The sequence below is a fragment of the Bos indicus x Bos taurus genome, chromosome 2 (genome assembly GCF_003369695.1).
Source record: "Bos indicus x Bos taurus breed Angus x Brahman F1 hybrid chromosome 2, Bos_hybrid_MaternalHap_v2.0, whole genome shotgun sequence".
NCBI classification, from domain to species: Eukaryota; Metazoa; Chordata; class Mammalia; order Artiodactyla; family Bovidae; genus Bos; species Bos indicus x Bos taurus.
The window spans coordinates 79,605,342-79,619,136 of NC_040077.1; the positions used below are offsets into that span (position 1 = coordinate 79,605,342).

General features: G+C 40.1%; 1 non-coding gene across 1 annotated transcript; it reads right to left on the bottom strand.

The window, feature by feature from the left end:
* Positions 1 to 1,992: 1,992 nt before the first annotated feature.
* On the bottom strand, positions 1,993 to 2,064 carry TRNAC-GCA. Its single transcript has one exon. It is a non-coding gene; the product is annotated as a tRNA-Cys (tRNA).
* Between the last annotated feature and the right edge of the window lie 11,731 nt (positions 2,065 to 13,795).

A 13,795-nucleotide genomic window follows, 5' to 3' on the forward strand; every position in this document is an offset into this window, starting at 1 on the left:
TCCTGGAGCCATCAAACAACGCAAAAAACCACTGCTCAGGGTCTGGAACAGCTGTGTGTAACATATGGGCCTCCCGTGGACATCAGTTATAACCAAGAACCATGAAGTTCAGGACTGGGCCAATAAAGATGGCATACTCTAGCACTTCCACGGAGAAAGCAATGGCACCCCACTCCAGTACTCTTGGCTGGAAAATCCCATGGACGGACGGGCCTGGTGGGCTGCAGTCCATGGGGTCGCTAGGAGTCGGACACGACTTCACTTTCACTTTCACTTTTCACTTTCGTGCACTGGAGAAGGAAATGGCAACCCACTCCAGTGTTCTTGCCTGGAGAATCCGAGGGACGGGGTAGCCTGGTGGGCTGCCGTCTATGGGGTCGCACAGTGTCGGACACGACTGAAGCGACTTAGCAGCAGCAGCACTTCCACCTTCCTTACAACCCAGTTGCTGCCGGACTGTGAATGGACCACTTAAAGATTAAGACGGGAAACTGCTCTCTCAACACATGGGCCAGGAGACTAGGCTAAGCCCTGTGAACTATAACCAAACATTGTAGGAGCAATTGTCCCAGTGCCTGTGCCAAGTTAACCCAGGCAACTGGTCAACACAATTCAAGATCAACTGTTGACCACCAAAGAACCATTGCCAACTGTCAGGATAAGAAATCACTTTTACCCTTCTCACAGTATCTACCCCAGGTGAACACACTACAAAATGACCCTGGTAAGCTAAGTCCCTGGTGATTTGGGTTTGCCACCCCATGGAGAATAGAATTAAAAAAGGATTTACAGATTTCACCTGTCTTCTACCTGGCCCCACCTGACTACTCGGGTAATTAATCTGTGTCCCCTACCCTACTAGAGAAAGGCACCATTGTAAAAAGCCTATCATCTGTTGCTACAGTGCCTGTCCAGTATTTGGCACCGGCTATGGGGACTGAGGGTGGACAGGTGGTGTGGAACTGCAGGCCAGGACAAAAATCACACACAGGGATAGTATTATCTCAGAATGCTGTCACTGTTCATATTCTGCTTAATGGTCATGAACTTACCTGTACTGTGCCTATTAAACATCTTAAATTTCACCCCTAGTCTGGGAGGAAGGAATCTGCATACTTGGTGACAGTGGTGGTCTCACTTCAAAGAAGTCCTATTGTTGGGTCTACAGTGAGATGCTATTGTCATTCTCCTCTGAATTTCCTCTGGTCAATGAAAAAGTGAACCAGTGAGTACCTGGTTCCAAAGTCTGTCCACCTTTTAGAAAATTACTGTCTTTAGTCAACTGGGTGTCTTACTCCTGATACTCTTTAACTGCTGGTGTCTGTGTTGCATTTGGGTAATTGGTTGCAGTGCATCTCTACATAGCTGACCCTATGGATATCCCAGAAGAGGGGTGGACCAGGACTGCAAGGGTCAGTATGGTATGTAGGGATGCAGTGTATGGTCAGGCCATTCAAGATGGCTGTTCTCTTGCTCTCTGTACATCCCCTGCTCGACAAACCCTGCTTTACTCCCATGACTACCCAATCTCACAATTGTAGGGTTTAATCAGTAACTGCCTACATGCTTGCCCCCTTTATTATTTTAAAAATGCAAATTAAAAAAACACATATTTCAAGAGAGCCTCAGATACTTGTGAGACCATTAAAAATAATTATTAAATGATAAAAGCTAAAAATCATATTATAGCATATTTTAAAAGTCAAATCTCAGGTTATTGTTAGGTGCTGGGATTAGAAGTGCTTTTCATTTTATTTTTCCTTTCATATCTATATTTTCCTTCTCTACAATTAATTATTACTATTATGATAAAAATTAAAGTTATTTAAATTAAAAATTTTGGGGGGTATGATATGAAAAGTGAAAAGTGAAGTTACTCAGTCGTGTCCGACTCTGCGACCCTGTGGACTGTAGCCTGCCAGGCTCCTCTGTCCATGGGATTCTCCAGACAAGAATACTGGAGTGGGTTGCCATTTCCTTCTCCAGGGGATCTTCCCAACCCAGGTATCGAACCTGGGTCTCCTGCATTGCAGGCAGACGCTTTATCCTCTGAGCCACCAGGGAAGCCCCTGGGGTATGATATGAACATATGTAAACATACAAATATCTAGAAAGGTCAGAATTACCTTCAAAAGAACCTATTTTAGTTTAGTTTTCTGACATGTGTTGTTAGTTTTGTTTTTACTCCGTCAATAGCATATACATACACAAATTTTTTTTGAATGAGATAATTGTTAGTTCACATATAGTTGTAAGGACAAAAAGATTTGTTGTACAGCTTATCCACTTTCCCCCAGTGGTAACATTTTGCTAAACTATAGTATAAGATCACAGGCAGGATATAGACATTGACACAATTTACTGATCCTATCAAGATTTTCCCAGTCTTACCTGCATGTGCTTATTTGTGTATGTGCCTATAGGTTCAGGCACACTCATGTACCAAGTTCCATATGATTTTATCACCTGTGTGATTTTATCTCCATCTTTTCAAGTATTTATTTGCTATCTGTATATCCTCTTTGGTGAAATGTCTATTAATATCTTTTTTTTTTTGCCCCTTTTCTAATTGGATTATTTGCTTTTTTAAATCTTGAGTTTTGAGAATTCTTCACATTATAGATATTAATCCTTTGCCACATAGGTATTTTGCAAATATTTTCTCCCGGTTTACAACTTTTCTTTTCATCTTCTTCACATGGGCTCTCACAGAGCAAAAGTTTTAAACTTAATGAGGTGCAATTTGTTGATTTTTTTTTTGCTTTCATGGATTGTGATTTTGATGCCAAGTTAAAAACTCTACCTAGTCTTAGGTCACAAAGACTGTTTTTTCTCATTCTAAAACTTTTATGTATTACATTTAAGTCTACGATCCATTTTGAGTTAATTTTTGTATGATGTGTGAGACTTAGATCAAGGCTCATTTCTTCCTTTTTCCTTTCTACTTTTCTCTCTTTCCCTCCTTCTCTTTTTTCTACGATGCCCAACTGCTCTAGCAGCATTTACTGAAAGGCTATCCTATCTTCATTGAATTGCTTTCTCACATTTATAAAAAATCAGCTGGGTATATCTATGTGGATTTATTTCTGGGTGTCAACAGCATTTTGACACAGCATCCGCTTCACATGGAGAGATAGAATGAGGCGTTTACTGCTTCACTGTGCATGAAAGAAGAGGCTTTCTGTGAGGTTATTAGCGTAAGAGAGCCAAATGCAAAATCGGTGGGAAAGCACAGAACCTGGCCTACAAAGGAAATAATCTGCCTGGCAATGGCTGAAACATCAAGCCTGAGCTTTCAAAAAAAAAAAAAAATCGCTCTTGCTTAAGGCATACACCAGCAGGCTATGGTCAGTTCTCTGTTTCCCAATTGTCTTCTACTTTTATCACTTAAAAGTGATGGGGCTCTTTGATTCCCCACTAATTTCTGTTACAGCTAATCAAAGACTAATTTTTAGGATATCTCTTTGAGTGCTCACTGTTTCCCCGACGTTTTAATTATCACCTTCAAAATATCAATTCATCCCCTTCATCCCCTGTTGTCCATGTATGGTCACGTATCCAGACATGTGGTTGAATGGGGATACTCTTTAGGGTGTTTTCATGCTAAGAGGTCACCATAAACCTAGGGGACTCCATGAATCTTTGAGAAACCTAGCCTTGACCCGCTGTACCTCACACAGGTGCCTCACAGTATTTTCTGTAAATCAGTTTGGTTAAAATTATTTTGTCCTGAATTATTCATGTTTTTTGATCACTTGGAGAAGTCTTTGAAGGATAAAATGACTGTAACCTGGAATTCTCCCCATAGTTACTTTCATCTTCATTCCCTCCACCTTTCTCTGAGATTTAACTCCTTTTAATCAGAATAATCTATAATATGGGTACACACAAGAAACACTTTACCATTTCTTAATATTAAGGGAACAAACCATCTCCTTCTCTGTAAGACATTTATACTATCCTGGCCTTTTTTATTTCCTCCTGGGAGCCAACTTCACCCCTGCTTATGTGTCTCATAACACACATGGGAAGAGACTCATTCTATCTCACTCTCCCTTGGTATTCTTCTTCTTCATTATATTTTAATCATATTTCTTCCTATTTTCCTTTCAGTAGGTGTAATGAAATATAATTTTGCAGGTTGAAATATTTATGAGGATTAAGTATGTGTTTCCATCAGGGAGTCTTAACATTTTAACTTTTTAAACTACATGAAAATAGTTTCAACATGAAATTCAAATCAAAGCTTTGTATAGAAAAAGGAAAGACTTCGGGTCTATCCCGACTGGAGGCTATTGTCATGAAAAAGCTGTAAGCAGCTAACCAGAACTGGGGAATTGCTGTGCAACTGGTTAGGGATGCATATTTGACTTTCTCTGGTTGAGCCTAAGTTGAAAGAGGGGTCAAAATTATTAAAGCTGTCAGTTATTAATCAAGTCCTGACTATTTGGGGCCAGTTATTACAGGGGTATTGTTTGGTTTCACAGACTAATGGCTACAGACAGTAGTCCATCTTCCTGGACTGCATAGTAGGTTGGCTTTCCCAGTGGCTCAGCCTGCAATGCAGGAGATGCAGGAGACACAGGAGGATTCCCCTGGAGGAGGGACTGACAACCCACTCCAGTATTCTTTCTGGGAAAATCCTATGGACAGAGGAGTCTAGCGGGCTACAGTGCATGGGGTTGCAAAAGTCAGATGTGACTGAAGCAACTGAACACACACACACACACATATATATAGAATATATATAGAAATCTCTTCTGTGGCTCAGATGGTAAAGAATCTGCCTGCAATGCAGGAGACCTGAATGCCTGCAATGCAGGAGTTCAATCCCTGAATTGGGAAGATCCCCTGGAGAAGGGAACTCTGGCCATTGTTTGTTTGTGTAAGCAACTTATCCATAAACAGATAACAGAATTAAGATTCAGACTCACGATGCAACAAGAATATGAGTTTCTATCACTTCAGTGTATTGTCTCTGGAAGGATTCCCAGAGAAAGATTGGCAGAGATAACCAAGTTGGCGAATAAGGTTGTGTTTCAGCTGATAACTGCTACTGGACATTGTTAGTCACTTATCCATCCAACTCCCATCTTCCTTCCTAGCTAAAATCTGATTTTATTCAGGTAGTAAGTCCCTTTGCCATGAAGCAGGGTTGAAGTTGATGCCTTCTCTAATTTCTGGAACTCTAATTTTTTTCAGCCAATCAGCATTTGGCATTGCCCTGGTCACCTTTCCCCCTTGCTTCCCCAGCCTAAGCATAAACATGTGACCTAACTTGGCCCAGAAAGAGTGCAACATGGAGGGAAGATTCTCTTTCTTGCTAGATGACAACAAAGGAGCTCATACATACCCTTTGCTACCGGTTGCTGTTACTGACTATAAGGGCAAAGAATCTTAGGTGAAGTTAGTGCTGTGAGTAACAGGATCAAAAGGCAAAGATAACTTGGCTTCTCCACGTGACATCAGTGAATCACTGATGACCAATTGTGCAGCTACCCTTCCTACTGACTTCTATTACATGAAATAATTTCTTCATTGCTTAAACCAGTTTGAGTTGAGTTTTCTGATACACACAGCCAAAGCAGCCAGCAAGCAGATGGAAAGACTCACGATGAGTCTTTGCCTTCATACTCTATCCCAAGTCCAGTGCTAAGCTTTTGAACATTCAATAAGGCAAAATGGCTAAAAGCCATTGCCCTGGACCCAGAATGTCTACGTTCAAGGCCATCTCCACTTTGGAATTGCTGACCCTGAGAAAGCTACTTAATTTCTCTATGCTTCACTCTTTTATTTAAATTAGAGATAATGATGATACCTAACTCATAGGATTATGATGATTTTAAGAGCTGAAATGTGTCAAGTGCTCAGAATAGTGCCTGGAACATTGTAAGAGCTATCAAAGTATTCATTGCTGGTATTAATATTTTAAAACTTAGCAAATATTCCCTAACCTTTCTTCCAGAAAGAAAAAAAAAAACAAAACTTTTTACCATTTAAAACTTTAAATCATTTCCATTACTGAAGCAGATGAATCCAGTTCAGCTTTTTCACCTCTGCTTCAAACGTATAGCCAGGCTCCAGCCTCCCAGAAGCAATCAGATGAAAAGGGGCCACTCTTTGCCTCCTTTCTTTACATGCCTCCTGTCCTAACAATTGATGTTTCAGTGCATTCAACGGACTCAACTTTGCTTTCACTCTAACTCTTCTAATGTTTTCTAACGTCTTAATAACTGTCATGTCAACATCTTTCTTTTTAAAATGGTTGAAAACCCACCACTTTTAGACAATGTGTTTTGAGGGAGTGACATGTAGTCCATTCCTGATTACATCAGTGTTCTGTCTCTCTTTTCCATGGAGAATGTTCAACCAGGAAAAGAAACTACTACCCAAGTGCTTACTCTGTCCAGGTACTGTGCTAATTGTTTTCACTATTTTTAAAAAAAATTTTATTGGAGTAGATTTACAATATTGTGTTAGTTTCTGCTGCACAGCAAATTAAGTTATTTGCACATATACATATAGCCACTCCTTTCTAGATTCCTTTCCCAAATAGATCAATACAGAGTATTGAGTAGAGTTACCTGTGCTGCATAGCAGGTCTTTATTAGTTATCTCTTTTATATATAGAAGTGTGTATATACCAATCTTCTAATTTATTCCTGTTCCTCCTTTTCCTCCAGGTAACCAAAAGTTTGTTTTTACATCTGGTTTCACTATTTATTGAGTAATGTTTTTCTATTAATGACATACACACAAATTGGGTAATTTTTTAGGAGAGTTTTGTATCAGTCAGAATAACCTGGGTCTATATGAATAACAAATAGTCCCCACTTTTTGTTGGTTTAAAATAACAAAGGTTTGTCTTTCAATCTACATGCTCTTCTTAAGCATGTGGAGTGGGGGAACAGTATATCAAGAGTTGGCATACTATTCTTAGAGGCCTCTTTGGTAAACATGGTTTGCATATTGTAACAGTCTCTGTTGCAACAATCCAATTCCACCATTGTAGCTTGAAAACACATAGATAAATGGATATGGCTTTATTCCAATAAAACTTTATTCATAAAAGTAGGCAGCCAACCCAGGGGCTGTGGATTGTTGATGCCTGTGCCATATCATCCTCACTCTGGCACCGAGGCTGGTGGAGGCTCCCTCATCTGGAATGCACTCATCATGGCGGCAGGGAGGAAAAAGATCATGAAGAATCATGCCACCAGGTCTTAAATACTTCACCTGGAAGTGACCCATATCACTTGCACTCATGTTTTATTGACCATAGACAATCATACAGCCATATCTGAGTTCAATATATGGAGGTAAGGAAGCCCATCAGTGGGCCTAGAAGAGCAGAACCAGAAATACAACCAGGAACACAAGTTCCAGTCTATCTACCGTATGCTGCCTCATTCTGTTGTTCATCTCTTTTTGTGGCTGTATTTTTGCTGAGCTTTAGGTTCCTAGATAAGGAAATGAGTTATAAAGCTGTGGTTTGCTGTGTTCTTACAGGTGTATTACTCAGTTTCTGGACAAACCAAGCCTCTTTTTTCCTGCTTTTCTCATCCAACCCTTAGGCTTGTTATTACTCAGCAAGCAGAGCACTGAAGAGCCAGAAGGAAATTGAAGTGTGAAATGCAAATTCATCCACCTCAAATGTGGCTCCTGGCCTTGTACCATCCACCTAGGAAAGTCCCTGCAGAGGGCCCATTGTCAGGCTTGGGGGTTGCAGAAATTTGCATATCATCAATTATTATCTAAATTATACAGTATTCAAAGTAACCATTTTTTGTGACAACTTCTGGCCTATGTTGAACAGCTATGTATTAATGTGTTAGAAGTATGTTTGTGTGTGTGTGTGTGTGTGTATTGGGATGAATATTAAAAAAAAAAAATTAGGTCAACTTCTTGTTACCATCCTCTTTTCCTGTTTTCTCTTTATATTTTCTCTTTCTTTCTTCTTCTTGAACCCTAATGTTTTCAGAGAGTCAAAGATAGGTTGGAGGAGTGGGAATTAAAGTTTTTTTTTGTTTAAAATATGTCCCTGGCCTATGTGCCTAATCATATTTTCCCCCAAATTTCTTTTTCTCCTTCATGCATCCATTCATCTATCCATCCGACATCTAAATGAGGACCTATTATTTGCCAGGCTCTTTGTAGGCAGGTAACAGGAATATAGCTTTCCAGGTGGCTCAGGGATATAGCTTTCCAGGTGGCTCAGTGGTAGAGAATCCGCCTGCCAATGCAGGAGATGCAGGTGACATGGGTTCGATCTCTGGGTCAGGATAATCCCTTGTAGTGGGAAATGGCAATCCACACCAGTATTCTTGCCTGGAAAATCCTGTGGACAGAGGAGCCTGGCAGCTTACAGTCCATAGGGTCACAAAGAGTTGGACATGACTGAGCAACTGAGCTCACACACACACACACAATGAGGATAAAACTGTGAATTCAAGCAACACGGTCCTTGCCTTCATGGAGCTGAAAACGTTCATGGAAAAAAAATTTGTAATGGGTAGTAAGAGACCTGAAGAATACTGGAGGTTGGAGACTGTAAGGGAGCATATGGTACAGGCCTCTAACTCCTGGAAGGTAAAGCATTGGAGGGGAAGCTTCTGTTCCTGTAAGTGAATGAAGGCACTATTAAGGGATTTTATTCAAATGCTTTTGTTCTTTAACCTTTTGCTTCCTCTGTTTATGCTACTGTTATCTTTAGCTCTGTTTGAAGAATGGCAAATAGCCAGCAAATTCTCGGTAGATTTCCCATTTGTAATATGTTTCTCATTTATCAGATTTTGGCTTAAAGATCAAATTGCTGTTAGGCCTACTTCTGATCTTTGCCAGAAAAAGCTGGCTCTTCTTCCACTCATCTGTGTAAAGCATTGCTCAGGTGAGAATTTTCACATGATTTGAATAGAAGAACTAAAACTTTCCAGGAAATAAAGGGAGCAGGAAGGGTATAATTTATTTCGTTTTTACTTCCAAGGATGAAGATACTATTTTGTGGTTTTCTTTTGTTTTACTTCTTATTTTGTGGCAAAAATGTATATGTAGTTGGAATGTTGACCAAATAAAATGAATGCAATACCTATATGTAGTGATATTTTGAGAAAATAATCCTCACATAAAATCAGCACAATGGTAAAAATAACAGAACTATATCCAGTGTCAACTCATTTATTTTGCAACCTGGAAAAATCTAATGTTCCATATCACAGAATTTCCAGAAAACTTGTTCTTTTTGCTTGCTCTTTTGTAAGCAATTTTTTAAAATGCTAAGGAATTTTGAATTAAAATATTTCTATGATATTTCCTATCTCTTAAACCAAACATAATTTATTCTTGATGGCTCCAAGAATAATTACACATGAATTCAGATGATTCTAATTTTCTGTAGCATACTGACACCCTTGGAGCCAACCTAAGAGGTTTAGGACAATTTATCTCAATAGGTGTGACAAGAAAGCTACACTTTAAAAGTATTTACAGGAAAACCTACTACAGGTTGGGCTTCCCAGGTGGCACTAGTGGTAAAGAACCCGTGTGCCAATGCAAGAGACCTGAGAGACGTAGGTTTCAACCCTGGGCCCAGAAGATCCCCTGGAGAAGGGAGGGGCTACCCACTCCTGTGTTCTTGCCTGGAGAATCCCATGGACAAAGAAGTCTGGTGGCTACAGTCCACAGGATCGCAAAGAGTTGAACACAACTGAAGCGATTTAGCAGGGACGCATTACCACAGGTTTGGCAGTTTGTGTTTTCTGGTTTGTGTGTGTGTGTCTTAATTGTTGTGTGTGTCAGATCTCTCTTCTCCCAGGTATCATGTTTCTAGTAACCACAAAACTAACAATTCATTACCTTCAATTTATGTTGAGCATACTTATTAGAATAAACTTGGATGCATATAACATTGAGAACAAAAGTAACAGCAGCTAAAATAAGATAGTAGCTTATTTCTGTCTCATGGGTAAGAAACCAGAGATAGGCAGTTCAAGATGAGTACAGCATGTCTTGAATTTTTTAGGGGTGCAGTCTCCTTCTAGCTTTCCCCCGCTACATCTATAGGCCATAGTCCTTATACTCACAGTCCAAGAAGATTCCTAGAACCATCATAGCAGAGCAGCCAGCAGACTGGAAGGCAGGAAGACAGAAGGGCTAGGTCCCACTTTGTGGGATACTTCCTGGGTGGGTGACAAAACACCATTTCTGCTTGTCTTTCATTGGTCAAAAGTTTATCACACTTATGGTTGTAAATGTAGTTTTTATCTAGCTTACCTGAACAAACTTGAGTTTCTGATACTAAGTAGAAATGGAAGAAGGGATGCTGCGGTCAATCAGCAGCAGCCTCTGCCGTATTTCAATACCAAACATACAAGCCTCTTAGAAAATTGTGTAGAGATTTTGAATAACATGGGTTTCTCCTAGGAAGTAAAGTGAATGAAATTTAATGCATGGATTTACATATCTTAATCACTACAAGACCTTTGAAAATTTTTCCATATTCTCAACTGGCTTCTGAATAACTAAATTCATTACATGAATGGCATTTGAACAATGAAAGTGCTGTTGTGGCTGAAGTGAATATTTGTATATAAAATCCTTTTCTAGAATTCAAGAATGGGAGAGGGGTTCAGGATGTGGGGGACACGTGTATACCTATGACTGATTCATGTTGATGTATGGCAAAAACCATCACAATATAGTAAAACAATTACCCTCCAATTAAACAAATAAATTTTAAAAAATAGAATAAAAAAAATTCTAATTTGTCACATACTTATTGAATAAACTTGGATGCATATAAAATTGAGAACAAAAGTAACAACATTCCAAATACGGGAGTTTCCTCTTGAAGTATGTGCCTTGAATATATGCAGGAATGGTATATGTCTTGAACAATCTGAATTGGATCCTTATATTTGGTTATATGTACTTCCCTTATCACCATTTCTCAGCTTATGAAATTTATGCCAGGACCTACTCTTTGAAACCTCATGGACTGTAGCCTACAGTTAAGTTAGAAATAACTTTTTCACATTATCTAATTCCTAGAATATAAGCAAAATCTTATATTTGGTTCATTTTCTACATTTTGTCTAAATCTATTCTTCTCAGCATTTGAAAATATGGAGTGAAGAAGACGAAGTACACATGAAAACAGGATGCCAATCTGTCCATTTAATATATGTGTTTGGTGAGGATCACTGTGGGCATTATTTTTGGTTCCTGGGTATTTAAAGTTAAAAACATTTGCATGAGCTTGATACATGTTTAGTCTAGAACAGAGTCTCATTCCCCCATGCCCTTGAGTGACTTAGTTCTCTGGGTAACTCTCATGGGCAGCTAGCACATATGCTCTTCTGGTGAATGGTACAGTCAGGTTTTAACTGCCCTGATCTAGCTGTGTAACTTTCGTGTGTGGAGTAAATGAAAAGTGAAAACAGTGTTTAGCTCTCTCCTGGGCTGATGAGTAGCTGCTGTGCACTAATACAGCTGCATTGGCTGTTTACAATCACCCTACAAGGTATCTGATATTTTGAATATCTTCCCTAGTAAGGATTGGACAGATCTTCCTAAGTTACATACTGAGGACTCACCAGTGCAACATTCCCAGCTCTTCTAGGAGAAGTCCACCTCTCACACCATCTTTGGCACCTCGAGTTGTCCACAATTTCCAGCCAAGCCTGGGGAGAGATGAGTGCCCTGGGAAGATGACAGAGTTCTTTGTCTTCCACATTTGCCATAATGACCACTGTCCACTCCGCTTTTACTCCAGCATCTCAGCCATTCCTAGCCTCAGCATGTTCACATGAAGCTGTAATAATTGGAGTAAGTGACTTTTTGATATACCATTAAAAGAGAAAGGTGAAATAACAGGTAGCTTAGGCATCTTCCTTCTGCACCCTCTGCAGGCATCTGCCTCCTCTCACATTCTGCCTGAACTCTCACACTGTACTGGAGGGAAAGCATCTGCCAAATCCTGGGGAGTTATGGAAATGACAACAATGTAGGAGACACGGCAGGAGCCATGAGTTCGATCCCTGAATCAGGAAGATCCCCTGGAGGAGGGCAGGCAACCCTCCCCAGTATTCTTTCCTGAAAAATCCCATGGACAGAAGAACCTGGCTGGCTATAGTCCATGGGGTCACAAAGAGTTGGACACGATTTAGCAACTAAACAAAAACAACAAATATGGAAATGACTGCAACTCCAGCTTTGCCCTCAGGAGCTTACAGTCCAGAGGTGGAAATAGTAAGAAACCACAATAATGAAGTGAGGGATCTTGACCTGGTCCAACCCCTCTTGTGAAGGAATTGAGTCCAGTGTGGAGAGAAGAAAAAGGATGGGTAACTTAGTCTGCTCAGGCTGCCATAACAAGATGTTATAGATCAGGTGGCTTGAACAACAGACATTTATTGTTTCATAATTTTGGAGGCTGAAAGTCCAGAGATGTTATAGATCAGGTGGCTTGAACAACAGACATTTATTGTTTCATAGTTTGGGAGGCTGAAAGTCCAGGATCAAAGTCCAAGTCAATTTGGCTATTGGTGAGAGCTCTCTTCCTGGTTTGTGGACAGCTCCTTTGTGCGTGTCGTCAGTTGGCATTCATTCAGTCTGTGCACCGTGCGGAGCAAGTTGCCAAGCTGTCTGATGTCTCTTCTAATAAGAACACTAATCCTATTGACCTTAAAAGGATTCAGTTCAGTTCAGTTCAGTTCAGTCGCTCAGTCAGGTCTGATTCTTTGCAACCCCAAGGACTGCATTATACCAGGCTTCCCTGTGCGTCACCAACTCCCAGAGTTTACTCAAACTCATATCCATTAAGTCGGTGATGCCATCCAACCTTCTCATCCTGTCATCCCCTTCTCCTCCCACCTTCAATCTTTCCCAGCATCAGGGTCTTTTCAAATGAGTCAGTTCTTTGCATCAGGTGGCCAAAGTATTGGAGTTTCACCTTCAGCATCAGTCCTTCCAATGAATATTCAGGACTGATCTCCTTTAGGATGGACTGGTTGGATTTCCTTGCAGTCCAAGGGACTCTCAAGAGTCTTCTCCAAACTGCAGTTCAAAAGCATCAATTCTTCAGCCCCCAGCTTTCTTTATAGCTCAACTTTCACATATACATGACTACTGGAAAAACCAAAGCTTTGACTAGAGGCACCTTGGTTGGCAAAATAATGTCTCTGCTTTTTAATATGTTGTCTCAGTTGGTCATAACTTTTCTTTGAAGGAGGAAGCATCTTTTAATTTCATGGCTGAAGTCACCATCTGCAATGATTTTGGAGCCCCCAGAAATAAAGTCTCTCACTGTTTCTATTGTTTCCCCATCTATTTCCCATGAAGTGATGGGAACAGATGCCATGATCTTAGTTTTCTGAATGTTGAGTTTTAAGTCAACTGTTTCACTCTCCTCTTTCACTTTCATCAGGAGGCTCTAGTTCTTCTTCACTTTCTGCCATAAGGGTGGTGTCATCTGCATATCTGAGGTTATTGGTATTTCTCCCGACAATCTTGATTCCAGCTTGTGCTTCATTCACCCAAGCATTTCACATGATGTACTCTGCATATAAGTTAAATAAGGAAGGTGACAATATACAGCCTTGAAGTACTCTTTTCCTGATTTGGAACCAGTCTGTTGTTCCATGTCCAGTTCTAACTGTTGCTTCTTGACCTGCATACAGATTTTTCAGGAGGCAGGTCAGGTGGTTTAGTATTCCCATCTCTTTCAGAATTTTCCATAGTTTGTTGTGATCCACACAGTCAAAGGCTTTGGCATAGTCAATAAAGCAGAAGTAGATGT